Raw genomic sequence first — 13,212 nt, 5'->3', positions numbered from 1 at the left:
ACTGTGGAGTGTTGATTAAATAAATAAGCCGACATCGCCGAAGGCACTTGTGTTTGTTGGTTGTGTATGTGTGTGTGTGTGTGTGTGTGTTGGGTGTGAATGTGTACGTGTGTAACAGGTAATGTTATTTGTCTTTGGCATTATTTTCAAATCGCTTTTGAACTGCCATTTGTTTGGCTGCACTCCGCAAATGCCCTTTGGCCCATTGCTTGGCAAACTTTGAACTGTTCATTTGGCATTGTTTTGGCCGGCAGCAGAAATTCTGCACACCCGCAACGCCCCCGCAACCCAATAACAAACAACTACTAATAAGTTACACAAGCTATTTCAATAATGTGCTTGAGCATTTGATTCATGCATAGTTTTAAATAGTTGTGGTAATGCCAGTTCTCAAATATTCCTTTCAATAATTCGTAGCTGATTTCAATTTGTCCAATATGTGAGCAGCACTCGAATGGGGCTTTTGATTTAATTGTTCTGGCCCGTTGTATTGATCTGAATAAATAAGTGACAAGCCCATGTGATTGTGTGTGTGCGAGTGTGCGAGTGTGTGTTAGGTTTACAGAGATAAAAACATTTTCAATCACAACTACAATCTACCAGGATTCGAGTAGGTAAAGTCATTTCAATATTCATCTTATTTCAAGTACTAATCAGTGGAGTGCCACTAAAAATAATCTTTGATATGTTGAATAAGTTTAAAACAAGTATGTATTTGATTACTTCATTTAAGTACATTATCAGATTGCAGTGATACTTGAGCAGTGTTGAAAGGAATTCTGTGCTAGCAATAAAATACAAATACTTAACGAATCTGCATATCAGCATTTAAGAAATATTAAAAATAATAAAATAAGTACATTCTAAAAAATCTCGGTTATCTTTTAGCTCTGATTTCGATATCTTAAGTAAATCAATAAATCATTCTGGCTCATAATTGTAGTACTTAAACATTGTTTACAGTGTATCGACATTGTAAGTCAACTTGATATGCACATTAGCATGCATTATGTGGCTGCATGTGGCGCTATAATATGTTGCATGTCGAATTCCACGAATATGACTAACTCAATTTTGTTGTGCAAATACTACGCATTCGCCCTGGTTTTGACATGCGTCTGCTGTTGACTTGGTTGGTGTGGCAAATACCAGGGGGGTAACCAACAAGCTAGTGCACACCCGTCGAGAGAGCTCGACTAGACTGTGGACTGCCCTGTATCCAAGTGCTTGCCATTCTTTAAAGTTGTGACTTTGATTTCTGTCGGCTATTCATACATATTGATAGTCGAGAAACGGGTAAAGTTATCGATAAACAGTAGAACATGACTTGATTCAGTCTCCTCTTGCTGCTGATAAAGAATCTATATACTTTTATTTTTCTGCCTTTTTCATATTTATATATATTATATTATATTTATATATGCTCTTCGATAGTTGAAAATGTGTATAGGGTATACAAATACGCAGAAGCTCTTACTTATGGCATGTCAAGTTGCCGCAATTCAATTTTACAGCTTCTTTACGTAAGCACATTACGCATACGCCACGTAGCCGGGGCAATTGATGTGCTTGGGTAGATGTGTGTGTTTGTGTGTGGGTGGGTAAAGGTGTGTGTTTGTGTGTGTGCTGCTAGTTTGACAAAGACCTAAGGAAAAACAATGCAAATGAAGTTGAAGCCGTAATGACTCGAATCCATCACGTAATCAAGTTTCAAAAAACATTGCCTACTTTTTGGGGCCACAATGAAATAGTTAATCAATGCCAGACGACAGTTGGCCTGAAGCGTTAAATTTGTTTCGCTGGCTTATCAAAATCAAGCCGAATCGTCATGTGCACGGCAACGGCAATGGCAATGGCAATGGCTGTGGCAGTGGCTGTGGCAATGGCTTCCATTCCACATAAGCCATTCGACGATGCCCCAGCAACAGTGTAGATGCTTTAGACTGCGGCCTTAACCTAACCAGAAGAGACCGAGCCTAATGGCTTCAACCATTTCCGGGCACCCAAAAAACGTTACCCACAAATTAGTTTTGTGCCGCGCTGCCATTGCCTGCCGTGCGAACAATTGAAAAGCCAAAATCGAATCTTTTCAAAGCCGGACGCACATCCTTCAACACGGCGCCACCGTCGCCGTCGCCGTCGCCGTTGCCGTTGCCGTTGCTGTCGGCATCGTTGTTGTCGTTCTCATTCTCATTCTCATTCTCGTTGTTGTCGTTGGCGTTGGCGTTCACTTTAGAATTCATTAAACGGCTGGCTCTTAATGGAAATGGCCGATAACGTTTGTGCTACGCTTCGATAAGCGTCGACGACGACGACGTGGCCGTAGAAATCCAAAATGCATGGTGCGTAATGGCTGGCATTGGCGCATTGTTTGGGCCGGTCGGCCCTCTAAATCTTGGGGCCAATATCAAAAATGCTCCATAATTCAAAAAAAGCAAGAACAACAACAGTTTTGGTGTAGCGGCTGTAGCAACTGTAGCATCGGCTGTGGCAGCAACAACAACGAGCCACCAATGCCGACAATAACTTCAAAGACCGCAAGTAAATTAATGTTAATTTTATGCTAAAATCGACAAACGGGCAAAATGTAACCAAGAAAATGTTACCGCTGCCCAATACCAATCAACATCAACTGGATCATCATCATTATTATCATAATCGTCATCATCGTCATCATCGTCATCATCACCAGGGCTCGAAGCTCGATTGGCATTTTGACACGGCTGCGTGGTGGACGGCAGACAGCAGGCCAGGCAGGAACGGTGCCTTGAGCCACACCGGATTAACAGCATCAACAGCCGAAAATTTAAATTTATGCCGACTGCGGCACATAATTTAAAAATATCAATCAACTCGATAACGCAGATTGTGTGCAAGGCGACGGACGGTGGGCGTGTGGCCAGTTCCACAACTGCCAGCTCTCAAAAAATCCGACTCCCCTCTACTTTCAATCACTCGGGCACCAGGCAAACAAGCAAACAAACAAATAAAAACAAGCGAGCCCCGAACCCGAATCCAAGCCAAGCGAACTGAGGCGTTGCGCGTCGTCTCTCAAGTCCAGAGAGCACCAAAGTGGCAAAGGCAAAGCAAAAACTTGGTAAACAACAGCAGCAGTAGCAGGAGCAGAGCCAACAAAAGTTGCCGTGGCAGCAGCAGCAGCAACAGCACCAGCAGCAGCAGCAGCAGCGGTGGCAGTGGCAACAACCAGTGGCAGCAGAAGTCGATGCAGCTCTGCTTCAATCTGTATTTATCCTTTGGCTCCAAATCCGCTCGCTTCCATAGCGTCCATTGGTGCTTGCTGGCTGTGGCTTTGGCTTGCCAGTGCTGTGCATGAGGATGTGGCTGGAGCGCTTGGCGCTTGGCCCCAAACTAAGCCCAACTGCTAAGCTTCGCTAGCTAGAAAACTTTGTGCCAGGGAGATGCGGCTGCCTGAGCGAGCCCTAAGAAGTTTAAATGTATTACAGTCGCATTGTGAGACTCTCTACCTTTCCCTCTCCCTCTCTCCCTCTCCCTCTCTCCCTCTCTCCCTCCACCCCTCAACGTATTAGTTTTCGGTGTATGGAAGTGGGGTGTGGATGTGCGTGTGTGTGTGTGTGAGTGGGGGTGTGCGTGTGCATTATACCCATAATGCTGAAAATGGTCTCGGATATGCAACAGCAACAACAACAACAACAACAACAACAAAAGCAACAACAAACAAACAATAGCAACAACTATGGCAAAAGCAAAGCCAGAGGCAGCTCAACTATAGAAACTGGTAAACAAGTTTTCATCTTTGTTTTTTTCTTTTTTTACGGCATGGCATAGCGCAAAGAGCGCGACCAGCTATAGCAATAGCAACAGCACGAACAACAACAGCAGCTCCAACTACAATGAATCGTTGTTAGTGGCAGTCAAAGCGTCATGCTCAAAGGATACCATGAACGCCGGCAATGATGAGTGCAACGAGCGTAATCAACAATCATGGGACAACATAGCATCGACTTCAGTTGCAGCAGTGGCAGCAACAACTGTGACAACAACTGCAACTTGAAGCATTTCGCTCCCATTTGCCACACAACGCACCACAACCAGAGGCAAACGACAAGTGCACCGATTCCAACAGCGCTTAATATCAAAGAGAGATGGCAACAAAATTTGCAGCATGGCTGGCAGCGCGTAATTCACAATTATATTTACAATGACATTCCGATGCAATCGATGCTGCTTCTTCTCTCATGGCTGCCATTCATTCATCAGATATGGTCAATTCATTTAATTCACGCAGCCAGATTGTTGGACAACATTTCCACAAAAATTTGACGATTTCATTTCAAAAATGTCATGGAAAATTTGGGAAACACAATTGTGAAATGTTGCAAAAGAATGTAACAAGCAGAAAGAAGCATACTCGATAACATAACGTATATATGTTCATGATATCAACGGCAGAGTCGACTCATATCAACGGCAGAGTCGACTTTTAACAAGTGTTTTGCAATATAAGTTCCCTTATACCATATGCATATAAAGCTTATATAATTTTATCGATAACTTTTGCAATTGATTAACAATATATATTAAAAGCTGGGTACAATACATCTCCTAGTCGAGCTGACTCGACTGGCGCATTCTTGTTTTCTTTTCTTTTTTCAAATTTTTTGCTTTGGTTTTATTTTTTATAAAGTAGTTTCACCGAATTCCTCAATTTGAAAAATATAGCTTAATAATTTGTCATAACATTGATGAACGGTAAAAGTTCAAGTCAATCAAGTTCAATCACATTTAGGGGAACGGTAAAAACTGTCCACTGCTAAAAGTCAGTCAGAACTTAAACGAATTTCAATTCTAGAATAATTCTCTTAAATATATAAGCACAACCTTTTAACTGAAACATTTTTACTTGGGTTTTTTTAGATTATTATAAATTTAATTTTTTGGGAGTGTATCTGCTATTTGGTTACTCCGACCTGGTTTTGTCGAGCTTGTGCAAGTTAATAATCAACATTTCTAATTAGTTTACACGTTCATAATTAGTTCAATGGATACGGTCGGTAGGCAATTATACGGATGCTCGGAAGTGTTAATTAGGAAAGCTAACCAAATTATCTTCCAGATCAAATTTGTTTTACATGCAGAATATAAAAAAAGGCTTTCAAACTCCAGATTAAATCAAATTTGTTTTAGAAACACAACAATCAATTAAGTTTGCAATTCTTGAACTAATTGTTAGGTACAATTTCACAATTGCTCAACAACAATCGTCTCTCAGTGTGGTCAACCACTTGAAAAGTACAAAATTAAATTATGACATAACATTCGCAAAATTAAAGATAATCATTTCTATCTATCAGATATCATTCAATTTATAAAATTATTCACATCACTCAGAGCTCAATCAATAAGCTGAATGAAATGGAATTGAGTTCGAAAAGTTTCTCACAGCAACTATTGGCTGCAATCTCAAATTTATATATTGCATTATCAACAAAGTGCTATATAGGTATGTGTGTGTGTGTGTGTGTGTGAATGTGGGTGTAGCTGTTACTCTTAATTACTTTATTGAGTAGCCTGCATAACTCGGTTAGCTTGCCCCTGCAAAGATGATGTCAATTGAAAAATCGTGTGCAGCTGGCAATGCAGTTTCGAAATAAATGTGATAGCAACACCTCAACTTGAGACCAAAAACCGAACAACCAGCAAACAGACCGAGATGTCGACCAACCAGTCGTCCAGTCGTCCAGTCGACCACTCGACCAGGAAAACAGCAGGCCAGCTGGCCTGGCCATTGAAACGGACAATTTTAAATCGAAAAATCAAAACCCAAAACAAATTCAATGTCCTGTTTGTATGTGTGTTTGTGTATGTGGCTGCTTGTGGCTGTGGCAATCTCTTTTTGCTTCTGTGTGTGAGTGTGTGTGTGTGTGTGTGTGTGTGTGTGTTGCCACTTGTCGTGGCCCAGTCGACTAGTTTAGCACGTTGTTGTACAATGGGCAAAAATTGCAATATGCGGTTGGAAAACCGGAAGTTATCATTGATTGAAGAACTTAAATATTTGTGCATAGAAATAAACAGCGCCATCAAGAGCAACCGCGACCGAGACCGGACCTGGCTGAGTCTGCAAATGGCTTTCAGATTGCCAAAGCGGAAACTGATTATGAGTTGGCGAGTGAAGCGAGGAAATGAAGTAGCGACATAATTTCAAACATAAAACTAAGCTCTACCTCACGGCTATAAAACAATAGATTTGATAAACTAGATAATTTAATCAATTAGCTGAAAATCCACAGAGGCCACAATCTGTGTTGTTTTTCTATTAGAATATAAATGAATAAATTTAATGCAGTTTTATCTATTAGCTGAAAGCAAAATTATCGCATGCACACTATTTATCCATAGTGAGATCGTTTGGAGCTGTCAGTGAAAGGAACTGACAACAGCAACATGAACAACAAAAACAACAGCAACAACAACTAACAGCCAATTAATGACAGCGAACAACTACAATATCTGTCCACATATCCTGGGGGTAGTCAATGAAAATCAACTAAGCAATTGGAAATACCTCAATACCAACCCATAGCTCACACACTCAAACTCCTTACACACACACACTCACATTGCGAGTTGCACATAGAAGAAAAAAGGAGGCAGAATAAATGTTGACTACAACAAGTGCAGCGTTTGGCAAGTGTTTCTAATTAGTTGCTGCCGTCTGTGTGGCTAAAGGACAACTGCAATTGCAAATAAAAAACAATAATAACAAAAAAAGGATACACACACACACACACACAGACACATGCAGGGAAACACAAATAGAACTGCTACTAAGTGAGGAGACTGAGAAAACAGAGAAATGAAAACTGAAAACTGAAATATTGTGCGATACTGAAGCCAACGGACTAACGAGCCAAACAAACAAACACACACACTGCACAGCAATTTGTGCACAGGTGTAGGCGGGGCCGGAGGCAGGCAACATAAATGTAATGCCATTATTAGTTATCGATACACACACACACTCACACACACACACACACAAACTCATACACATACACACACACACACATATAGATATAAGCCTCTGCTCTAAAAACACACACGTCGTATGTGGCATATATCTATGCCGTGTATGGCTGTGCCAAAGACACCGTTAGTATCCGGTGCAAAAAGATTTGCTAAACATCCGTTAGAAAATTTGCTGTAAGTGTGTTGTTGTTGTTGCTGTTGCTGTTGCGTTTGCTGCTGTTGTAAAGATTGTTGGCAATGTGATTGCAGCAAATCAGAAATTACTCGCACAAGTGCGAATGTGAATATTGATGCTACCAGCTCGCTCTCCCCCTCGCTTCCCCCTCCAACCAATCAGCTATTTTACCTCAAAGTAGTTGCCACCCATAAGCCCAAATGTGAATAAAAAAAAAATAAAGTTGATGCTGCTGCTAGAAAGCAGCCACTACGCGTTACTTCTATGTCTACTTCTACTTCTACTTTTACTTCTACATCCATCTGCAGCAGCAGCAGCTATATCTCCTCACCCCTCCCCCCATACTCCTTTTGTTATACTGATGCCGCTCTCCACGCTGTGTAGCATCATCGTTCGTTCGTTCGCTCGTTCGTTTGCTCGTTCGGTCGCTCGCTCGCTCGCTTACTTGCTACTTCCGCTTCCGAATCCGTTTTGTGTGCTGTCGCCGCAGAAATTTAACGAAGTCACACGTTAGTCGCTGCCGTCGCCAACATTGTTGTTGTTGCTGTTGGTGCTGTTGTTGCGCCCAGCCTCAGAGAGCAGCAGCATCCCACACAGCAGCAGCAGCAGCAGCAGCAGCAGCAGCAGCAGCTTTCAAGCTCTCGTGCTCAGCCACTCGCTCTCTCTCTCTCTCTCGCTCTTATATCGCTTTCTTCACTCTCTTATGTTGTGTTGCAATAGCAGGCCTCGGCCACAGCATCGGCAACGGCATTGGCTTGTTTTCATAGTCATCGTCATCGTCATCGGCATCGGCATCATCATCATCGTCGTTGTCGTCATCGTCTTCGTTGTCGGCATTTGGCATCGCATCTGTGCGCTTTGTTCAGCATCCTTTTTGGTGCTTTGGCGTTGAGTTTGTGTTTCAGTTTCGGAGCGTTAGCCGTTGCAATCGGTCGCATTGGCGCAACACAAACAGTTCCCAATTCCCGTTATCAATCAGTCAAACGCAACGTGGCAACGTGGCGAGTTTGGCGAGTCGTGATTTCGCGCCTCAAATTGTAAGCTGACATTTTCGTTGCAAGCGACTCCGACTCACTCCCAAAAGTCAGTGTGTGTGTGTGTGAGTCCACAGTTTATGTGTGCTTGTGTGTGTGTGTGTGTGTATGTGTGAGTTGTTTGCCGGCATTATTGTTGTTGCTACCGCCAATTGTAGTGACAGTCGTCGTTGCCATCGTCGTCGTCGTCGCCGTCGTTCTCAACGCGGTCGTGGCATTCAGCATACTTGACATTTTCGCCGCCAAATTGTGCGATTACTTCAGGCTCTGTAGGTGTGTGTGTGTGTGTGTGTGTATGTGTGAAAGCGAGTGTGTGTGGGTATGTGACTGTGACATTGGCATGAACGTGGCGCACTTTGCTGCTGTCGGCGGCGCTCCTTTTCCTGCCCCTTTCAAGTGCACAAACTCCATCGTCGACTCGCAGCGATTGACTGGCAAACAAATTTTGCAATTCAATTTCTATTGTGCATGGGCCAAGTGTGTCGCTGACTGTGTCGTTGGCTGTCAATTCAAAAAAAAATTTAAATTGCATGCAAATTAAATAAATAGACAGACACGGCAACAACAATATTAACAACAACAGCAACCCCAACAACTGGCATCGACAATTGCAAGCACAATAATAATAAAATAAGCAAAAGAAAAAAGGAAAGAAAGCGGAAGAAGAACCCTCTCAGAGTGAAAATGACAGTTTCGAGTTCTGTTCGCAATCAAAGCAAATGTCATTAGCACACGCCACAACATCAACGTCGCTGCTTTCGATTGATAGCCACATCAGCAGTAGCAGCAACAGCAACAGCAACAGCAGCAACAGCAGCAACAAAACAGCATCAACTGACTCTGAATCGGAGGCGACTCGGGACATTTGCATAACTTGCAGCAAGAGTTCATCGTGAGCACTCGCACACACACCTACTACACATACACGCCTACACACACAGACGCAGGTAAGAACCAAAGTCGATTTCCGTTCCAGTTCACCCGCATACCCCGCATACCCCGCATACCCCGCATACCCTGCATATCCAGAGATATCTTTCAGTGCTATCATTTCTATTTTGCTATTTGTTCCCTTTTGCGTCCCGGCATCAACTTTACTGCCGCTCCATCATGCCATGTTAGCGCAACTTTTAGTTATGGCTTTCGCTTTTCGCATAATGTCAGTTTTATTTGGTTTTGGTTTTCACTGGCGCTGAGCAGGGCCCAGACTTAAACCCAACACCCAGATCCAATGGCTTCGACACCGTGCCTTGGCCCCGGCTATTCGGCATCCTTGTAAGATTTATTGTGCCACATACAACCCGACAAACTAACATATAACCACGCATTCACACACACACACACACAGAGACACACATGTATATGTGTGTTTGTATATAGAAATACAGTTTCGCGTACATAGTTGTAGTAAACACCTACCACTGCACGTCGAATGGTTTCTGTGCGTCGCCTTGGAGCTTATCCGACACCAGCACTACCGCTGCCTTGTTCTTATTCATCTGCAGCAGCAGTGGCAACAGTGGAAGCAGCAGCATTGGAAGCACCACCGGTGGCAGCATCGGTAGCACCATAATCTCTACTATTTGCATCGCAGACTTTGCTTTGGATTTGGCTATGGCAATGGATTTAGTTATGGTTTTTCTTTCGTTCCGGTTCTTTTTTCTACATTTCTCCCGTCTCTCTGTACTCTGTTGGTTGCGCTTTTTACCACTCGCAGCGCCTTGCCCAAAGTAGCACGTTTGTTTCTTCTTGCCGTTCGCACACTGCACAAAAACTGGCCCACATTTGCATTTACATTTCGTGGTTATGGCATTGCATATAATTAAGGACAACACCTCGGACTGTTAGCCACATTGCATGCATTTTGTTGATTGCAACATAAGCTGCAACTGCGGCTAATGAATGGCCTTTTGCAGTCAAGCCAAAAGCTGTCAACTAATCCATTGGAATCCCAAGACTGAGGCTAAAAACCATCAAAGTCACGAGAAAACTCAAAAGCCTTTAACGTTCTTGTCCTCTTGGATTGCAGGGTTGAATCAGTCAAGTGTCATCAGCTTAAGCTGAAGTATTGAGTAAATAATTTGTATAAAATGCTGTCAAGCTTTTCATTATGGAATGCTTTGTTTATATTTGACTTGTAATTTGAATAAACACAGTTTTGCTTATGGTTATTATTATGGCACTGAACAACATAATCAATATACTATTTACTTTACTAATGGTGGTTTCAAAATGTATCATTAAAAATAATTATATTGTTGCATATAATTTAATCACATTTGTGTGAAGGAAAATATTACAAATACATAATATTAAATTATTTAGATAATAGAAATGTTGCCTTTACTAGAAAGCAGCCAGTGTGTCTACTTCTACTTCCATTTGCTAATTACTAATTAACTAAATTACTAAATTATTTTAGCTGTGGTAGTTTCAAAATGTATCATCAAAAATAATATTATTATTGCATAAAATTTGCATTATTTGTTTATGTACTTCAAAACCATAGTCGGTATTATTTCTGCTGAAAAATCAAATATCAAATAAATTGGTTAAATTACTTAATTACTTTTATTCAAGGCACAGTATTCAATTTTCTTTATTAGTTATGTTGACCATTTGAATCCAGCATAATAATAATTTACTTTTATAGAATTAGTAATTCTTTACCTTTATCTGGATTTAGTTTCGATTTATTTACGCAATCTGCACACCATAGCAGGCCTCATCTTATATTCTATTGACGATGGACATGAACAAAATTTGTTTATCTGCATGCACTCTAGTTTATGTTATGGTGGCTCACGTGTGCCTAATTCTGAAACATTCGTGCCAATCCATAAAATGCGTCCCATCCATTTAGTTGTCCGCATGCTAAAGTGCCATAACGCAAACAACTTTTGCGACCGCACTCCTTTTTCGGCACTGTGTAGCCTTGAGGCAAGCTCATTGTTGTGGCGGCTAAGGCTATAACCATGGCACAGAGCAGACACACACACACACACACACACACACCTTGACGGTGTGTCGTGGGAGCGAGGGGATATGATAACGGATATGCGGATATGTGGACACGGACTACTGAGAGGATTTCACATAAAACGGAAATGGCATTATCCTCGCACATATTGCTGTGCGGATTTTAGTTTTTATTACGGCCGGAACGCGGCTGATGCCCATAAGAAGCATACACACCTTGCAAGACTCCACAAAAACCTACACCCCTAAGAAAAAAAAAAGAAAAGATACATCAAGGCGACCCGAGCCAACAGCAGCATTGTATGGCATGAGGATGCGGATGGGTATGGGGATGGGGAGCGACCTTCAACGTGTGGTAACATTGCTCACCTGGCGGTTGCAATTTATGTGCGTGTGTCCCCTTAAAAATTCGCACACATCTTTCAAGACGTTGGCGATGGCAAAGGCTCTTTTGCTAATAGTTTCAGCCACTGCAGGCGGGGCTATGTATTGTTTTTGGTGCCATCTACTGGCGGCGGTTGGGGGTTAGAGTTACGTTTTCGAGGTGGCGTATCGCTAACAGTGGTGCGGGCCTTTGTTTTGCCAAGACAAGATTTATGTTGCCGCTGGCCAAGAAACAACAAGACAGCAAATGGCCACACCCATTGTAGGCTATACGCAACCACACCCCCCACCCCCCACCAGGCCCCCACCGACCACACGTAACCATCCGTACGGCCCACCTCTCTTTCTGTGTTGGAGTTTTGGCAACCTAAACAAACACTTGAGGTGTGTAAACTTGGCCTTGTCCAGCCATTGACTTGGCTGCGTTTTTCAGTTTGTTTTGGTTTCACATTTTGTGCGCTTCAAATTGTGGTTAGATTTCGGTTTGGGTTTAGGTTTAGATTTAGGTTTACTTTTACGTTTGGGGTTAAGCAAAGCCTTCTTCGGCTGTCTCTCTGTTTGTCTGTCGTCCTGTCTGTCTGTCTGCCTGACTGTCTCACTCTCTCCTCAATTTCTTTGTCCGGCTGACTGTCGTGGCTTGGCTGGTAAGGTTTGATCAGGTCTATTGTGCTTAATCACAGCACGCACATTTACATATTGGTTACCAAAAACTTGAGCAATCCTTTAAGACGCAACCAGGCAGACGGGGCTGGGCTGTACAGTAAAAACCCTTTTTGCCCCGTTCGCCGTTTTATCTGGCTGGCATTGTTGTGTGGCTTGTAGCTTACTGTGAGACGGTGCGAGGCTTACGCTTAAGTAAACACACACCAAGAAACGCACACACACACACACACACACACGTAGATCCACATACATTGTTCGTCGACGGTCGCATCCCTGGGCAACCATTGCCAACCATTTGCAAGCATTGTTTTCACTTTTTTTTTCTTATCCGAATGACTGACTGAAGGAGTGACTGGTCGTAGGATGGTCGTCTGGTTGAGGGGCTGTCCCGTACTTTCGGCTGCTACATAAAACATACAGCAAAATCTGAAATTGATGATGGGCAGTGATTGTGAAAGTTGGCAGTCAGTTAAATTGAGTTCAGCTCTGGGCCAGAGCCCCATCCCTTTTGTGGATGTCCTTAGCCTGTGGCGTTGCTTCCTTGGGGCGCGTTAATTGCTTTGTGAATGGTGTCCGCCTCGGCCGGAAAGTTAACATTTAACTTTAGTCTATTTTGGACTTTAATCTATTTATAATTGAGGAATGCATAAAGCATGTTAAATAGGAACTTACACAAATTCTGCTTTGTTATGCGCCCTAATCGGGCTGTGGATTGAGTTTTGAGTTTAGTGGGAACCACATTCGGGTTGGGAAGATAGACTGAGTCGCCATTGTTTTAAATACGGATTTCCAAACTGTTGTTCTTGTTGCTATTGTAGTTTTTGTATCTGTTGTTATTGTTGTTGTTGCTGTTGTTGCTGTTGTCGTTGGCGGTTGACTGCTGCCATTGAGGTAGAGGCGACTCACATAATTTGCATAACTAATTTGTGGAAACTTTTGGCATAGGAAGTTGTTGAAAGTTCTTGAAGG

At 42.5% G+C, this 13,212-nt stretch overlaps 1 long non-coding RNA gene across 1 annotated transcript in view; it reads left to right on the top strand.

Moving 5' to 3' along the window:
• The first annotated feature begins 9,382 nt into the window (after positions 1–9,382).
• LOC122322527 overlaps positions 9,383–13,212 on the top strand; it is a 41,339-nt gene continuing 37,509 nt past the window's right edge. The window contains exon 1 of the long non-coding RNA XR_006246676.1: positions 9,383–9,492. This is a non-coding gene — a long non-coding RNA (uncharacterized LOC122322527). The remainder of the gene's footprint in view (positions 9,493–13,212) is intronic.

The sequence above is a fragment of the Drosophila grimshawi genome, unplaced genomic scaffold (genome assembly GCF_018153295.1).
Source record: "Drosophila grimshawi isolate 15287-2541.00 unplaced genomic scaffold, ASM1815329v1 contig_311, whole genome shotgun sequence".
In the NCBI taxonomy this organism is placed as follows: domain Eukaryota; kingdom Metazoa; phylum Arthropoda; class Insecta; order Diptera; family Drosophilidae; genus Drosophila; species Drosophila grimshawi.
The sequence above is the reverse complement of the archived record's forward strand: the minus strand, read 5'-3'. Positions and strand labels throughout refer to the sequence as shown.